Genomic DNA, 17,649 nt, shown 5'->3' with positions numbered 1-17,649 from the left:
TTTTTTCTGGGTTTGCAGGACTAGCGGGGATACATCGCTAGGGTCCTGGGCCAGACCCGCTTCCTCTCTGGGTTCTGTGCCTCGTGGGTCTCCTGCTCCTTGTAGGTTGGTGCCATTGCTGTGTGTCTGCTCAGGTTGCCTTTGTAGCTGTCTAGCCCCGGGCAGCGGTGTGGGGCTGGCTTGTGTGCAGTCTGCCCTCTGCTGGCCGGCCCGCAGCGGTGCAGACCGGTCCCTGGGCCCGGCTCGCTCTGACCCGGGGCTCGCGGCCTTGGGCAGGGCCCTCGGCGCTGCAGGGCCCGGGGCAGAGCCAGCGGGAAGCGCAGGGACCGAGCCCCCGGGCGCGAAGTGGCATCAGCCAGGCCTCGGGCTTAGGCCTGAAGTGCCCAGAGCTGGGGGCCGCGGGCCCAGCGCCCTCCGCCGCCCCGTCCGACACGTCGAGTTTCCTTCCTATCGCAGCGCGGGGAACTGCCCCGGGGAGCAGCCCGCCAGGGGCTCGCGCTGGCCCCGCATCACCCCGCAGCCTTCCCCGGCTCGCGCAGCGCTGCCAGAGAAGACGATGCAGCGGCTGCGCCCATCTGCGGCCCGTCCGGCGCGTGGGGACCCCCCCCCCCCCGCCAGGGAGCCGCGCAGGCTGGCAACGTAGCGCGAACGCCCCGAGGCTCCGCGCCCACCTGTCCTGCTGGGCCGGGAAACCGGCAGGAAAGGGGAGTCCACGTGCTGCAGCCCGGCTCCCGGGGCCTTTGTCCTCTGCTCCCCGCACCCGCCACGCGGAGCCCTCCTGCCGGCCGAGCCCAAGCGGACAAGCCACTGCCAGGAGCGGGAGGAGCCCCCGGCGGCTCCCGGGGCCCGATCCCGTCCCCGTTCTGCTTACAGCGGAGCGCGGGGATCAGTTCGCCCTCCCCGTGCTGCGGCGCCCAGAGCCGTTTCCCGCCCCGCGCGTCCTGCGCTGCTCTCCCGGCTGCTACCCGGGTGAACGCGCCTTCCGGGGCTACCCACTCTGCTCCCGCCCCGGCCTGGCGCGACGCCGCCTGCCCCGGTTTCCCTCCGACGCGCCACTCGCCGGCCCCCTGGGCCCTGGGGGCTCGACACACGCGCGGCTGGTGGGAACCGAAGGGCTCCGGCCCGGGCCCAGCGCGGGGTTCGCTCCCACGGCAGCGGCCGCCCCGGGATCTGAGCCCGGAGCCGTGCGGTGAGTCTCCCGGGCGCTCCGCCCGCCTGCCCCCCTGCGGACCCGGCGTAGGAACGGACATCGCGCCCCGCGCCGTGTCTGGGGGCGCGGCGGGCTCGCCAAGGACCCGGCCGCGGAGCCTTTGGCCTTCGCGGTGTTTGAATTCAGCCGCGGTCTCGGCTCCCCATCCCGAGGCCATCGCTGCGCGCAGCCGGGAGCCTCCCCGCCCGCCCAGGACTTCCCCGGGCTGCGCCGGGCTCCCGGGGGGGGGGGCGAGTTCCTGGGGCGCTCCCGGCTGCGCAGGTGTCGGGGGGCTGGAGGAGCCGCTCCGCTGACTGCGGGCGCCTGGCGCGCGGGGGTCGGGGAGAGGGGCGGTGCTTGGCGTGGCCCGGCGCCGTCGCCTCCCCGGGGCCGCAGGACACCAGGGACCCCCCGCGCGGATGGGCTGGACACGCCCGCGCCCAGAGCGGCCTCACCCCGGGGAGAACACGTCGCAAGTAGCTCTCCTAGGACAACGGGTCCCGCCGCCCCGCTGGGCGCAGGGGCCGGAGCCTCGGCCTGCGGGACTCCCTAGGCCCGGAGGCATGACGGCCCCAGCCCGTTTTATCCCCTCTGGGGTAGCATTGGAGGGTCTCCTTAGGGCCTAACTGACCCTGTCCTGAAGCCGCCTCAGCTCGCGGCTCCCCTGGCCTGGTGGCGATGAGTTCCGCTGACTAACGAATTATCCGTTGGGTGACAAGTCCCTTTCCGTGGGCAGGTTTTAAACAGCCCTTTCCAGTGGCTCTCCCCCGGCTTTTCCCTTCTGAAAAGGCCAGCAGGCCCCCGGCTTTCCAGACGCTCGTTTCCCTCCTACTAGGCCCCCTCTGGTCAGGCCTAACGCGTCCAGTGTCCCCTAAGGAATCCCCTGTTTGGGACCAGCCTCTGCCACCGGGCTGGGCCGGCTCGGTGCAGGGCGAGACGCTGGAGCCGGAGCCCGAGCTGCTCGCAGCAGCCCATCAATGTGCCACTGACTAGCGCCGCATGGGCATGCGCCCCCTGTGGCTTGTCTGCCGCCCCTTTTTACCTCCCTAACATTCGCTTTCGCCTCTCTGCCCCCGCCCGGCAGCCGCTGGCCCTTCTCCCGGGGGGTTGCTCTGCACGCTTGTCGGATCCGTGCACATTCACGGACATTGCTTTGCGGTCAGCGCAGAATCTCCTGCGCTGCGCATTCACCCCGCAGGGCGCGAGGCCGATGGAACCGACTTTCCTTGCCCAGTGGGTGTGATCGGCGGGGCCCCGTGTCCCAGCCCGCTGATGGGGCTGCTACGCAAGGCAGGCTCCAGGAGGGACTGAGCGAGGGAGCCCAGAGCTGCTTGTCTCTTGCCTGATGAAAAGGAGCATTTGTTCAGGTGCCTGTTCCCTCGGGGTGTCCACGCAGCTACCGACACTGGGAATAAGAGAGGCACATTGCGCGGGGCATGCTCATCTTATTTCCGATCTATTTCGAAATAGCTTATTTTGAAATTTGGCACATCCATCCAGTGCCAGAGTTTGAAATAGCGCTGCCGCTGTTCAAATAAGTCATCCCTTGTCCCTCAGGCAAGAGGTTTGCTGGGATGGCGAAATGGCCCTGCAGCGCTGATGTAGCCTCCGAGGGGCAGCCCTGTTAGTCTGGAGTTTCAAAAACAACAGGTGGGCCTCTGGCCCCTGGAGGTCATCTGCACAGCAGCATTATTTTGAAATAACTTAGGGTAGTCTAGGCTAGACTGCAAGGCTATTTCAGGATACTTCCAATATCTCAAAACTGCTACCCTGTGTCCAAGGAATGCATCTGTTATTTCAAAATATTTTTCAAAATAACGGATGCGCTATTTTGGCAACCGTGTAAACCTCGTTCCACGAGGAATAAAGGATGTCACAAAATAGCACTTTGTTTCACAATTTGGTGCGTGTAGATGCACCAAGTTTTAAAATAGCCTATTTCAAAATAAAATCAAAATAAGAGAAGCAGTTTGCATGGCCCAAATTTCTTATTTTATTTCGATTTTAGAGTGTACTCTAGATGTACCCTTGGTCCACCTCTACATAGCAGGCAGTTATTTTGACAAAATCTTGAGATACTGTTGAGCTGGAGGACTTCTTACTCCAACTCCTGCAACCCTCCTTGTATGAGGAGTAAGAGAAGTCAGAGGGAGAGTGCTCTATTTCCAGTAAATGCTGTGTACAGACTTCCAATTTTGAAATAAGCTTGCAATTGACCTAGCTCAATTTGTGTAGCTTATTTCCAATTAAGCCCTGCTGTGTAGAGACACCCCTGCAGACTAAGCGCCTGGCCCTGGACACATTTGGATGAGTAGCTAAGGGTATATCTACACATCAGTTATTTCAGGATACCAGAGGTATCCCAAAATAGCTACCCCACATCTTCACAAGCCACCCATTATTTCAAAATATTTTCTGAAATAACAGGCCCGCTATTTCAGCATCTCGGTAATCCTCCTTCCAGGACGGCTAAGAGATGTCTCCCAATAGCACCTTATTTCGAAATTTGGTGCAGTGGAGACAGCACCGAATTTCAAAACAGTCTATTTCAAAATACACTTGAAATAAGCCCTGCAAGATGCCTGGCGCAAACTGGTGTCTAATGTTGAGTTGAGGTGCAGTGGAGACACAGCCTAAGGGCCCCAGGACCACTGGCTGCCCCTGTTCTTTGTCTTCTGTGTCTCAGCCACGGAGGGAAGCTGCCCTCCGCCCCCAGGAATGCCTGAATCCGGCTTGCCCAGGCCCAGCCGGGCCAGGCAGGGAGCTCCGGGCCCAAGCCCCGGGTCAGTCCAGGGCTTTACACAGGGCAGCAGGTGGCAGTGCCAGGGTCCCGCGCCATCGGCGCATCCAGGCTCCTGCAGGGGGGCAGGTGCTGCGCAGATTGAGAGCTACCGGGCTACAGGCTGGGCTAGGTGGTCCGGCCGCGCTGCTCTTCCCTGGGGCACAGCTCCCGGCACGGGCCCGGCAGGGTCTGTGCGGGGGCAGCTCCCAGGGTGCATCGCTGTTCGGCCCGGCAGAGACCCCCTCGGCAGCGGACCCCCCCCCCCCCCCGCCCGTCTGCTCCCTTCTCCCGGGTCCTTAGCCGTGCTCATCTCCTCTGTCTTGTCCCGGGCAGCTGGCCCAGCGGGCACCCTGCAGGAGCGCAGCGCCCAGCCCTCGAGCGCGGGGAGCGGGGGTCCAGATGGTCTCCCGACCGAAAGGCGCTTCCAGCAGAGCTTCTCCGCCCCATCGGGCCAGGCTGCCCATCAGGGGTCAGGCTCTCTTCCGCCCTCTCCCTGAGAAAGGCCAGCAGGGACCCCCTCCCCCGCTCCACTCTCCCTGCATGGGAATACCCTGTACTCCTCCCCCAGGCGTGGGAGGGGGGAGGGGAGGTCTATGTAGAAAGGGGGGATGAGGGGATGTAGGAATGGAGGCAGGGGGATGTGCAGTGTGGGGTGCGGAGAGGGAGGGGTTGGGGAAGGATGGGGTGTAGGAATGGAAGGAGGGGGATGGGCAGTATGGAGTGGAGGGGAGGGGCTAGAGAGGATGGGTGGATGTAGGAATGTGGGGGGGGAGGGAAGGGATGGAGGATGGAGGTGAGGGTAGGGATGGAAAGAGGGGGATGGTCTGTGGGCCGTGGAGCCCCGGGATAAGAACTAGGGACCCCGACGACCCCTTGTCCCCAGCACAGGCTGCGCGCCCCACCCGGCTCTCTCTGACCCACATCTGGGACTGAGTTGGGCGCGGGGGGCCACGCAGGGTTCCCCCATGGCTCCATGTTTCTCCATTGTTCTGCCGCGCGGAGCTTGGCTCAGTCCGGCGGGCGCTCGCTTGGCAGCTGCAAGGGCACATCTGGGGCGCTGCCGCCTGCAGAGACGGGCAGGAACCAGGCCGGAGAGCGGGGAATTCACTCTACCTGGCCGCACGCCCAGCCCAGCCCCTCGCGAGCGAGCGAGTCGCTGCGCCCCGGGCGGCCGGAGCGAAGGGGATTCGTTCCGAGCCGAGCCCAGTTTCGCCGCCTGCGTTCGCTTTTCGTTTACACGCGAGCCGCACAAGCGCAGAGCCCAGGAGTCCCGGCGGGCTCCATAGCCCGGGGCCAGGGGTCTGGGGCTCGCGGGAACTGTTCCTGTTGCCATTTCACGGGCACGCCCCGGGGGTCAGAGGGACCCGAGTTCGTGGCGCTCCAGCGCGCAGCACCTCGCGGGACAGCCCGGCGGTTCGCCACCCTGCGAGCCCACGGACCAGCCCTTCCCGCGGCTGGGAGCCCTCGTGCCCCGGCGCCCGGGCAATACGTGGCAAACGAATTCGTCACGCTCCGCGCTCGGGCTCGGGCCGGGTCTGTGCAACGCCGTGGGAACGGCGTCGGGGGCAGGTTTCCTCCGTGGCGAGCCCAGGGAGCTCGGAGCGCAGAGCCGGGGAGTGCCCAGCTCGCTGCGGCCTCGGGAGACCTCGCCTGAGCCAGGGGCCTGGTCACGGGCACACGCCGGGGCCGCTCGCTCGGGGGGGGGGACCTGTGGCGCGGCGTCCCCCCTGCATTGCCCACACTGGCCGGGTCCTGCCTCAGTCTCCAGCGCCAGTGGCCGCGCCCCGGGTCTCGCACCTGCCGACGCAGCCCCGGGGCCGGGGAACGGGCCGCCCCAAAGGCTGCGCCGGAGCGGGGCGGGCAGGACCCTGGGGAGGCGGAATGTGCCCAGGAGGCGCTGCCAGGCCGCTCCCCGAACAGTGTCCGGGCCGGGGCAGGGCGCCCGAGCGGGGGAGCTCGCAGCCGAAGAAAGAGGCGGGCAGGGAGCGGGAGGCCGCCAGTGCGGGGCTGAGCTGCGGGTTGGGCCGAGAAACGGTCAGTCCCCAGCCCTCGGCTCTTCCCAGCCGGGCGGCGCCGCCAGAGCCGCCTTGGCCGCCAGCATCAGACCCGAGTCCGAGGCTCTGGCTCCAAGCCGCCGATCGCGCCGCCAGGTGCCGCGTCCTTCGCGCTGGGCTTGGTACCGGCCCCTCGGGCGGTTGGCGCGGGTCGGGCTCGGAGCCCTTCGCCCCTGTCCCCACTCCAGGGAAGGGGACAGGACTCGCCCTGTATGGGGGGCAGAGCCGGCCGGGCTGGCAGCGGCGGCGCCTTTGGAGACCAAAGCAACAGCGAGGGGCGCGAAGAGCCGAGACCCGCGCGGGGAAATGGCCGGTTCATCGGTATCGCAGCCCGGCGGGCTTGGGGCTGCAGACGGGCTCTCGCTGCCCCTGCAACTCTCCGTCTGTTTGCTCCCGCCGCTCGGGACTTCGCTTCTCCTTCTCCTGCGGCGGCAGAAAGTTCCCTCGCGGGGCTGGCTCCAGCCGGTTATCCGAGCCCCCAGCAAACGAGATTCGGGCGCGAACAAAGCCGCAGAGCAAAGGGGGTTTCCCACGTTTTTTAGCGGCTTGATTTAAAATAAAATCCCGGGAGATTTAGGCCAAATACAGCCCCGGGCGCTTTAAATCGTTCTCAGCTCGGAGCGGGGAGCAGCGGCTGGTTCCCGGGAAACCGGCTTCTTGTTTCTGGTCCCTCCGTGGGCCGGGCAGGCCAGGCGGGTGCGTCCGGTTTCACACGCCGGCCTGCGGGCGCGGTCTCAGGGCAGCACCCCCGGCCTGTCCCGGGGCTCCCGGGCTCCCCGCGGGTTTTCCCGGCCTCTGAGATGCGTTAAGTGAATCCCGCACTTTGTCTGGGAAACAGGAATCCGAGGGCGCCGCTTTTCCCTGGCAGGGCGGCTGCGCTCAGACACCGACCTCGGCTCCCTGCCGCCGGGGGCTGCATCTCGCTGTCCGCCCAGCAAAGCCCGCAGCCCCCAGCGTTGGAATGGGTCGGACTGGGTCGCACCCCCTGGGCTGTGGCTACCTGCCGGGACGCCTGGCTGAGCGGCGGCACCGGGGCTTTGCGCTCAAGTCTCACCATGGCCTGGCTGGCCTGGTCCGAGCCCCGGCAGGGACGCGAGCCCAGGCGAGCTCCGCGCTCTCTGGGCAGGCGGGAGCGTGGTTCAGCCCAGACCGGACCCACTTCGGGGCTGCCCAGCCCGGTTCCTCTCCAGCGTGCGGCTGCAGGAGTAGCCGGGCTCGGGACGGGGGCTCTGGGCGTTGAGGGGCAGAGTTCGGCGCGCTGCGGAGCTCGCCGCTCCCTGCCCACTGGCCCGGCTCAGCTCGGCCCGCTCTGGAATCCCGGGAGGGGGCTGCGCGGAGCGTGGTTCGGAGCCGGGAGCCTGGCGGGGGAGATTAGCCCAACCGGGCTGGGGAGCCAAGCAGCGGCCCTAGCGGGGGCGCAGCCCGGAACCAGGCTTCTCGCCTTAGGGATGCTCGACTCGGCTTCCCCCTCTCCCGGCCTGGCAGCCCCGGGGGAGGCGGCGGCAGGCTCAGTGTCCCCCGTCGGACAGGGCTTCTGTCTCCCGCCCCCGCCCGGCTCAGCAGTTGGCCCTTTCCTACGGCCCGCGGGACCTCCCTGCGCCCTGGCGCCTGGCAGCCCATGGCCTGGCCAGGGCTCAGCCTCGCCCGCGGCCGGGGGCGCCCGCTGTCTGCTCGGCCGCACAGAGCAGCTTCGCCAGCCGGGTGCCAGGGGCAGCTCGGAGCGTAGCCAGAGCGCGCTGCTCCCCACGGCCCGGCGGGCACAGCCGGAGGCGGCCCCGGGCTCCGGCCCTGCTGAGGTACCTCAGGGTGCTGCCCTGGCGCCGGGGGAGCTCCGCTGCCCGGGGACCTGGCGCGCCCTGGCTCCCAGCACAGCGGGGGCCGGGGCCGGGGCCGGAGGCGGTACCGCGGCTGGGTAACAAGCGAGTGGAGCAGCGAGCGCCGCGGGGCACGTGCGTGGAGCCGGACACGGGGCTGGGTCCTGCGAGCGAGCAAAGCGCCCGCCAGAAGCGGGGAAACGCGCCGCGAGGAGACTCGGCACCAGCGCGGAACGACACGTCTGAGAGCGAGCGAGCTGCGGGCCGGCCCGGCCCGGCTGCGGGGTCCCAGAGAGGGCGCCCGGGCCAGGCTTTGCGGCCGGGCCGAGCCCTGCCGCGCGGGGAGGGAAGCGCAGCGGTTCCCGCCTCGCGCCCCCCAACCCCGCCGCTCCCGGGCCAGTCCCGTCTGGGTCACGGGTTCCCTTCCAGTCTCTGCCCATGGACTGCCCGGGAGCATCCGGCGGGTCGCACCAGCGCTCAGGGGCAGGCGCCGAGCCTCTGGCCAGGCGAGGCAGGAAGGTGGGGGATGGGTGGGGCATTTGGGCAGCGTTTCTCCCCGCGCGGCCCCGGCGGGCTCGGGGCCAGAAGGGTTTGGGGGGCGGCTAACGCCTTGGTGCCGCGCCGCGGAGCAGCGATCGCCGGGTCCCCAGGATGAGAGCAGAGCAAGGCTGCCGCGGGCCCTGCCCCGACGTGTAACCGCCCCGGGGGGAGGGGGGGAGCACCTGGCTCCGAGCGAGCTCTGGCTTCGCTCCAGGCTGATCCGGAGCAAGATCGCGTCTCAGCGCAGCCTCCTGTGGACGGTGGCAGAGGAGCCGCGGCCGCCCTCGGTTCGCCCCACTGAATTATTTCAGCACCTCCCTGCGGCGGGGGAGGGAGATCGATGGGGCTGCACCAGGCTGTCCTGCCTTTTCTCCTTCAAACCGCTCTCTCCCGGCCCCCGGCCCGTCCTCTCCCGCCACCTGCCCTGCCGCTGCCCCGGCGGAGCGGGCCAGGCTCGCTGAGAGCGGCGCACAGCGGCGGCCGCTGGCCCGTCTAGACCCTGCCTGCGGCGCATCAGAGCGCTCCGTGGGCAAGAGGGTTTAAGCCCCGGCGGGGGCGGGGGGCTCCTCGGGCCTTTCTGCAACCCCGTTGTTGAGGGGCGCTCAGAACAGCCCGTGACCCCTCCGATGAGCAGCGCCGCTTGCGAGCACAGCCGAGAAAGTGTCGCTTGGCTGCACGCGCGCCAGGCTCTTCCTGCCCTTGTGCGCTAGTTCGCACCAGGAGCAACCTGGCCTTTAAACCCAGCCCCGAGGACTTCGTGCACACTCGGAAGTGCGGCCATTTACCGAGGTGACTGCGGCTGGAATAGCTCCCCTGGTACCACCCGGCACTTCCAGGGTGTCTCGTTTCGCAGACAATTCATTACTGCATCAGCGGCAGGATCCCTTCCCTCGCAGGGCTTTTCTCTCCAGCCCAGCGCGCAGGAAAGCAGCCCCGTTGGGCAAAGCACTTAGCCTGCGTTTAAATGATTTGCTAATGGAGAAGCGCTTAAGCCCGTGCCAAAGTATTTCCCAGATCAGGACCAGATGGTCGATTATCCCTGGTCTTTCCCCAGTCCCCAGCTCGTCTTCCCAGTATCACACTGAACCAGACTTGGCACCTTCTCCGGTCGCTGGCAAAACTTCCATGCTCCTGGGCCCTGTAGATATTTAATCACCGGCGCCGCAATCTAGCGGAGGAAGGTGCAACAGAATCCAGCCCTGGGCGTTGCAGTCAGACTGGGGCTGGCGGTGCGGGTAATTCACCGCCGGCTGAGCCGTCACCAGCGCTTCTCCATCACTGACAATTTGTGAATGGAGTGGATGGTTATCCCACACGCCTGCTGGGTGTGCTGCACTGCCCGGTCCAATGGCACCCAGACCCTAACAGCGAGCATGGCTGTGTTCTGCAGCCTTAGCCTTAGCCAGAGCCAGCTGGCACCTAGCGGCTCCAGAGATCCCAGGTTCAAGGCCATCCGCAGGCAAGCAGCGCTGCTGGTATTGCCTTTGCTTCTCTACAGGCTCTGCTCTGGGGCTTATTTTGGAAATCTCTGTGGCCTGTGTTAGGATGGTCACACTGGCCCCTTCTGAGGGACAGGCCCAACAAACCAATCAGCGAAGATGGTAAGCGTGGTAAGACCATGCTCCCGGTGTCCCTAAACATCCAACTGGGGGGGCCTGGACTTGATGGCAGGGCTTGGTCACTTGAAACTGCCCTCCACTGATCAGTTTCTCTGAGGCACCTGGCACAGGCCACTGTCCGAGCCTGGATGCTGGCTGGGCTGGCTGGCCCTTCAGTCAGACCCAGCCTGGCCAGGCTGACGTTCTTGGAACTTTGAAACCGCTTCAATGACGAGATCAAAATGCTCTTTTGGAAAGTGCAGCGTAAACTCCTGGGTTTCACACATTTATACCCCTTCTGAAGAGCACGTCTCCCAGCCCCTCATACTGCCCCTTTGGGCTCCTCTCAGCACCTGCTGTGCAGCATCTCTGTGCTCTGAGCAGGCTCTCGCTAACCATCTTCACAAGCCCTTCCTCCTCCTGCCAGCGATCCTGGTCCAGACGGTGCCTCCACGCTTTGCTTTGTTGCCCCAGAACAGGAATTTGGTCTTTATGGGCACGTCTACACATCAGGGCAAAAGTCAAATTAAGCTACACAACTTCAGCTACATCAATTGCAAGCTGAAGTCAAAAAGGCTTAATTTGGCTTTAGGCTCTGTCTGCACAGCAGGAAGTGGAAAGAAGAGCAGGCTTCCTCCAACTTCCATAAGGGTGTGTCTGCACAGCAGGGCTTACCTCGAAATAAGCTACCCAAGTTAAGCTACATCAATTGCGTAGCTTATTTCGAAATAAATAGCTTATTTTGAAATTGGGAGCATCTGTACAGCACTTACTTCGAAATAGACGCGTCCTCCGACTTCCCTTACTCCTCCTACAAGGAGCATTACAGGAGTCGGAGTAAGAAGTCCTCCAGCTTGCCAGCATTTCAACATTAGTTCAAAATAACCCCCGGCTGTGTAGATGCCGACTAAGTTATTTTGAAATAATGTTGCTGTGTAGATGCACTCTTTGTTATTCTGGAATAACATCCACTATTCTGGAATAACACAGCTGTGTAGACACAGACTCTGTGTTGTGTAGAATGCAGTGTGCTTTTATGGATCTCCTCAAGTCAGTATATTCACAACAGTAATGTAGGGGAAGGCTAGTTACGTGTATATGTTTACAGTGATTTGTGGGTTTTTTACCTGAAGGAAGTTTACCTTGAGAATGCTGCAGTGTGTTAAAGGGGGAATCTCATAATCTGAGTAAATAGGGTTATGGATCACACAGTATTTATGAACATGTGTCTATTAGGGTTTAGTTATTTCTAGGCAAAACCCAATAAGGCTAGTGTGGAGGAGTTTCATAGCCGGCCCATAGAAAGCCAACATCTCCGTTATTTGAGTTCTAGCTACATTTAGACATTGAACAGAATCAATTTTTTGGTTCTTTATTGTGTTGGTGTTGGAATTCTTTCTCATGGTCTTTTTGGCCAGAAGTGCCTGGTACCTAAAAGGCTCAGAAATCAGACCTTGCTTAATTATTGAAATAGCTTACTGCCAAAATATCAAACTGTTGCTGTTAAAATTAGGAAAGGATACAGATCTGAAGAAACCTCTGTCAAATTCTGTATATTTACAGGTCAAAGTGGAAAAAAGGAAAATGTTGCACAACTCTTTTCTAGCTTGTTAAATTCTACAGCATCCCCCTTGCCACAATAGCTGCTGTTGATTTAGGGAAAAATCAAAAGTGTTCCTGGACATTTGCGAGCAATATCAATATGAATTCATTGCCTTGGAACAGACACACTCAATGCCTCTCTGGGATTTTACATTCAGAAGCTCTCTGTGAAGGCACCCTGAGTCGCAAGAGGGATCTTTGAACAGTGTTTTACTCTCTCCATCAGGTGAAGGACACATGATGTGCTTTTTAATTTCTGGTTAAGCAGAGTCTTCTGCATGTTTCGAGATATTTGGCTGTAAATGTTGTTCATGCATGAACAAGAATGTGCATTTCTAAAACACAATTACCTTGGAAAAACTAGAGTTTTAATTTCAATTACAGTTGTTCAATGAGAGACAGATGTGAACTATTAAAATGTTTATAATGTGGCTTAACATTAAAAAAACAAATATTAATGAAATATGTTTAACTGATGGGATTTCATTGGCACACTGGATTAATTACAGGCCTTTCACCTCTGGAATTGCAGTTCTAATCCTGCTAGTGCCCAGGGAAAACAATTTAAAAATTGTTTATATATTTTAAAGTGATAGAGGAGTCGATTTTGTTAAAAAAAAAGTCTGTATTACTACAGTGATTTCAGAGTGGTAAAAATAAACCATTTGAAAAGGGAGCATCTGCCAATAAATACATTGCTATGAGCAATGCTGCATTCCCTGTGCAGCCAGAGTGCCTAGTGGGAATACAGAGTGTGTACATAACACTAGGGTGGACCCTGAATTTGGAGGGAAAATATCTCGGGGGAACTTGGTTTCTCTAAATTCTCTTCTTCCGGCCGTGGCCAATAGATTAGCTGCACTTTACCAGCAGGTGGAGACAGGAACACTTAAAAGACAGAGCCTGCTTTGATTTAAATCCACAACAAAAGTTCTATTAACTTTTCTGTAGTCAGCTCCTGATGTTGAATATTAATAAGTCTTCCTTCAAAATATCATGTGATTGGCTAGCAAAGCATGGGAGCTTAGCAATACATTGGGGAGTCTTTGTAGTGTTTGCTCCGGTGGGTGGGGCATTGGGAATGCCTTCAGGGGCCAGGGCTTTAAGGAAAACACCAAACTCTCGAGGGAGGTTGGAAAGGCTGGTAACTTAGAACTCACAGCGCTGTGGGTGGAAACCTGGCATTGTCGGCCCAGCCCCCCGCCAAGGTGTCTGACTTGGTACATCGAGACATTTTGATGACAAAGCTAGAGAGAGACAAATGAACAGATCACATCTTCAGTGGATTAAAACTGGCTACCGGCTAGGGCTCAGGATGTAACTGTGCCCGGGGAATCTGTTTGGTGCAGGTCTGTCTGCAGTCATGTTCTGCTGGGTCCTGTGCTAGTGGTCACCAAGCAGTCGGTCGGGATTGACTGGTAGATCTTGGAACCTCTGGCAGGTGATCCTGACAGGTTTGGCCTTCGGCTGCCCCTCTCAGCACTGCTGTGCTGCTCCTGCCCACTGCTTTGGAGGTCCCCTCACCCCCGGGAGCCTCCTGCTTGCTGTGCAGGGCACAGGAAGTGGGGGGGGTGCTGATGTCAGGGTGCCCCTCCCCCAACCCTGTACCCCATCTCCACAGAGCAGAGGGGGGCAGGGATGGAGAGTTCGCTGGCTGCTTTTGGGAGTGGTGCAGGGCCAGGGCAGGGCTGACTCTGCCTTAGTCCCACTGCACCACCCCCCGGAAGTCACCTGTGGAAAGCGGTGCCCAGCTGGAGCCGCATTCCGAACCCCGTCCCCCGTCCCGAGCCCCTCCTGCATCCCAAGCCCCTGCCCCCAGCCTGATAAAAGTGAGTGAGGATGGTGGAGGGAGGATGGAGTGAGCAGGGGCGGGACCTCGCAGAAGGGGCGGGAAGGAGGCGGGGCCAGGTTTGAGGCAGATCCTGGTTGCACTTAAATTCAAAAAGTGATCTCATGCTTCCAAAGGTTGGGGGCCCCTGGCCCTGCGCGATTTCACATCCTTATCAGTGGCCTGGAAGAGAGCACACAATCCAGGTTTGCAGATGACAGAAATGGGGAGAGTGGTAGCCGGGCCGGCTTTAGGCCGATTCGACCGATTCCCCCGAATCGGGCCCCGCGCCTAAGAGGGCCCCGCGCCCTAAAGCCGGAAGTGTGCTGGCGGGCCTGGCGAGCTGTGGGAGGAGGCGTCGGCCCTGGAGGAGCGCGGCGGCTTCCCTGAGCCACAGGAGGGGTGAGTCGAGCGCAGGGTTTCCCTGCACCGTGGGGGCGGGGGGGGTCGGCCCTGGGCTTTGGCGGGAAGGCGGGACATGACTCTGCCCTGTAGCTGCGGATTTAAAGGGGCTGTGACTCTTTTTTTGTGGGCGGTGGTTTTTTTTTTTTTTTTTTTTTTTTGCTCAATATAAAAATCCTGGCTGCCGGGGCCCATCGAAGCTGTTCGAATTGGGCCCCCACTTCCGAAAGCTGGCCCTGTCCATGAATGTGCACGAATCCAACAAACGTACAGAGCAACCCCTCTGGAGAAGGGACAGCGGCTCGCCGGGGCAGAGAAGTGAAAGCGAATGCTGGGGAGGTAAAAAGGGGGAGGAAGAAAAGCCACAGGGCACATGCTCATGCGGCGCTAGTCAGTGGCACATTGATGGGTTGCTGCGAAACTGTTCGAATTGGGCCCCGCAGTTCCTAAAGCCGGCCCTGAGTGGTAGGCAAGGAAGAGGGCAGGTTGATGATTCAGAGCAGCTGAATCACTTGGGAAACTGAGCAGAAACAAACAGTAGGCGTTTTAATGTGGCGAAATGTAGAGGTACCCGTCTGGGAACAGAGCAGGGAGGCTCTACTTCAGGGCCACTCAACTTTGGAAGCCCCGAGGGCCACAATGATATTCACAGCACGTGCCAAGGGCCACAACTTAAGTGTGGTTGCATATAATATGCAAATATATGCAAATAGCTTCTTTTCCAGTGACAGGCATGAATACAAAGATTAAGGCAAGGCTACACCACACACAGGCCCCATTTCAGTCAGTTCTGCTGATATTAATACATTGCAATATTTACCCAAGTTCTACCATATGACAGCACTTGGAATGAGCAATGACGGTCCAGGAATTTAAGTACTAAAACGTGTATCAACAGAAGACCATTATTTTGACTCTACTTTTTTGTTTTGGCTCCCGCCCACAGGCCGCGTGTACCCAAGCTGCACCGTGAGCCGCAAACCAACGGGCCGTGGGTTGCATGCGGCCTGCGGGCCACGTGGTGAGCAGCCCTGCTCTACTTTGAGGCTGGGGTCCTCTTTCCTGGGAAGCTGTGACTTACAAAAACGATTTGAGGGTCTTAGACAATCTGCTGTCCACGGAATCTCAAGGTGACGCTGGCCAAAGGAGCCAGCATGGTCTCGGGATGCCTGGACAGGGGACTCCCAAGTAGTGAAGAGAGATGATTTTACCTTTGGATTTGGCACAGGAGCAGCAGCAGCTGGGCTCCTGTATCCATAGCTGGTGCCACAATTCAAGAGGGATGTTTTTCACTTGAGGAGGGTTCAGAGAAGAGCCACGTGAATGATTAAAGAATTGGAAACCCTGCCCTGCAGACCCACAGGGCTGCACGAAGAGAGGGCTAAGGTGTGACTTGACTGCAGGCGGTCAGCCTCCAAACAGCTCCTAGCCTAGCAGAGAACGGCGCAGCGCTCTCCACGGGCGGGAGGGGAAAGCTGGCCAGATTCAGTCTGGAGCGAAGTCAGACATTTTTGACACTGAGCATCACTAAGCACTGAGCCGTTTGCCCAGGGGCACGGTGGGTTCTCCATCGCCGACTGGTTTTAAATCAAGAGGGGGATTTCTCTGCTCTAGGAATGATTCTGGGGCAGTTCTCGGGCCGGTGTGCTGCAGGAGGTCCCCAAGATTATCACACTGCCCCCATCTGTCTCTGGAAGCTCGGAATTCCTGAAATTAACGATTGGTCTGGCCGGATTGGGCGGGGCCAGGAGACGCCCCCGCCCTGGTGTGCTCAGCACGAGGTGCGCCGATGGTGCTGTACAGAACAGCGACAAGATGGACCCTGCCCCAAGCCTCCAGACCTGCAGATCCACCCACCCCACCCACGCCGGGCAGGGCTGTCCTTAAAGAGGAGCCCTCTCCGAGCACGTCTCCCGTGCACACAGGAAGAGGCAGGTGGGCCTGGCTGTAATGCAGAGACACTTGTACCGGGGAAGTGCCCAGATCAGCGCCCCTGCACGCCCTCCAAGAGTACAAGCTGCCTGCCCCCTCTCGCACCGGCCCAGGCAGGTCCATGAGCTGGGCACTGAGAAGCCAATCCCTGGTCATTTGGAAGCACAGACTTGCCCTGGAACGCGCCCTGGGCTGATGCAGGTCTTAGCACCCGCTGCCCTGACCCAAACGCCGCTAGCCTCCAGAATGCTGCGGCGAGGCAGGAAGCCAAGTGCAAGCCGGGGACAGGGAGGCAGAGAAAGGGGGGCAAGTCACGCAGAGCCACAGAGCCTGCCAGAGTGTCCCTTCTCCTCCGTTTGCGGAGCGCAAATAACAAGGCGAGCGTCTACACGGCACTTCTGTTATTTCAAAATCCATTTGAAATAACGGGCGGCTTAGTCCGACTTCGGTGAGCCTCATTCCACGAGGAGCAACGCCTCTGCCCAAGTAGCCGTGGACGCTCCACTGCTGCTGTTTTGAAATAGCCCCTCCTCAGGACCATTCGGGGTGTGTCTAAACTACATGGCTCCATCGATGGAGCCATGTAGATTAGGCTGATCGGCAGAGGGAAATGAAGCTGCGATTTAAATAATCGCGGCTTCATTTCAATTTAAATGGCTGCCACGCTGAGCCGACAAACAGCTGATCAGCTCTTTGTCGGCTCAGCGCGCTAGTCTGGATGCTCCCGCGCCGACCTGAAAACCCTTTATCGACCTCCCCATTATGCCTCCTAGGATGAGGTTTACCGGGGAGGTCGATAAAGGGCTTTCATGTCGACCGGGGAGTGTCCAGACTGCCCCGATCTGCCGACAAACAGCTGATCAGCAGAGCGGGCAGCCATTTAAATTTAAATGAAGCCGCGATTATTTAAATCGTGGCTTCATTTCCCTTTGCCGAACAAACATCTACATGGCTCCATCGACAGAGCCATGTAGTCTGGACATACCCTCAGAGTAATTACTCCCCAGTGCCTCTGAGGCTCTAAATCGAGGTAGCACGTCCACATTAGGGAAGCCGACCTTGGACTCGTTTTGAGGCTTCCCTGCAGTGTAGACGTGCTATTTCGAAGTAAGCTATTTCAGAGTATTTCTTCCAGAATAGCTTATTTCGAAATAAGTGTGCAGTGGAGACGTAGCCTTAGAGACTAACACAGCTACTCCTCTGAGCCTTTCTCCATTTGCACGGACACTCTTGAATGTTGCTAAGCGGCCCTAGGACTGAAGCTAGCATCAGAGAAGAGCTCTACCTCTGTCTGAGAGAGACAAGATGATGTGTGAAACAACGTCAGTCGCTTCACTGCTGGACTCCAAAACCACCTCGCCACCGGGGAATCGGTCTGAAAAAATGAAGACACAGATAGATAGTTGAAATCCAGACAGCATTTGAGGCCAGATTAGAGAGCTCTTTGCAGACAGATCAAATCTGGGATCTAAATTGCTTGCCATAACCTTTGGGCAGATTTAATTAAAGGGGTAGAATCCATTTACAAATAACGAGGGAGAACATTTTGTCTATATTTGACAGAAAAGCTAATATCATGTTTAAAAATGCGTTTTCATTTATTTAGTTACTTTGCAGTCGTGTTAAAATGTATGTTGGAAGAACAAAGAGCCCATATTTCGACCATAAAACCTGTATTAGAACATTTAGAATAGTCCATGGCAGGGCATTTTATATGATGTGGATATAAATGCACAAGTGCATTAAAACGGATTGGCCTTGAAAAAGCAGATGCATCACTGAGGGTGGGAGACTTGGTAATATTATGATTCTATTTGATCTCTATCTTAAATATACTTCAAACCTTTGGACTCCCGACAGAGCTGGACATCAGCCCTGTCCTGTAATTATCTGGTGTCTTGTTAAAAC

General features: G+C 59.5%; 1 long non-coding RNA gene across 4 annotated transcripts in view; it reads left to right on the top strand.

Annotated features, from left to right (window-relative positions):
* LOC102460128 (uncharacterized) overlaps window positions 1–17,649 on the top strand; it is a 29,152-nt gene that overhangs the window by 2,379 nt on the left and 9,124 nt on the right. For all 4 annotated transcript variants that reach the window (XR_012897215.1, XR_012897214.1, XR_012897212.1 and 1 more), the window contains exon 2: window positions 14,756–14,830. This is a non-coding gene — a long non-coding RNA (uncharacterized LOC102460128). The remainder of the gene's footprint in view (window positions 1–14,755; window positions 14,831–17,649) is intronic.

This window comes from Pelodiscus sinensis, chromosome 22 (assembly GCF_049634645.1).
Source record: "Pelodiscus sinensis isolate JC-2024 chromosome 22, ASM4963464v1, whole genome shotgun sequence".
NCBI lineage: Eukaryota > Metazoa > Chordata > Testudines > Trionychidae > Pelodiscus > Pelodiscus sinensis.
Note: the sequence above shows the minus strand (reverse complement) of the source record. Positions and strands in the feature narration are given on the sequence as shown.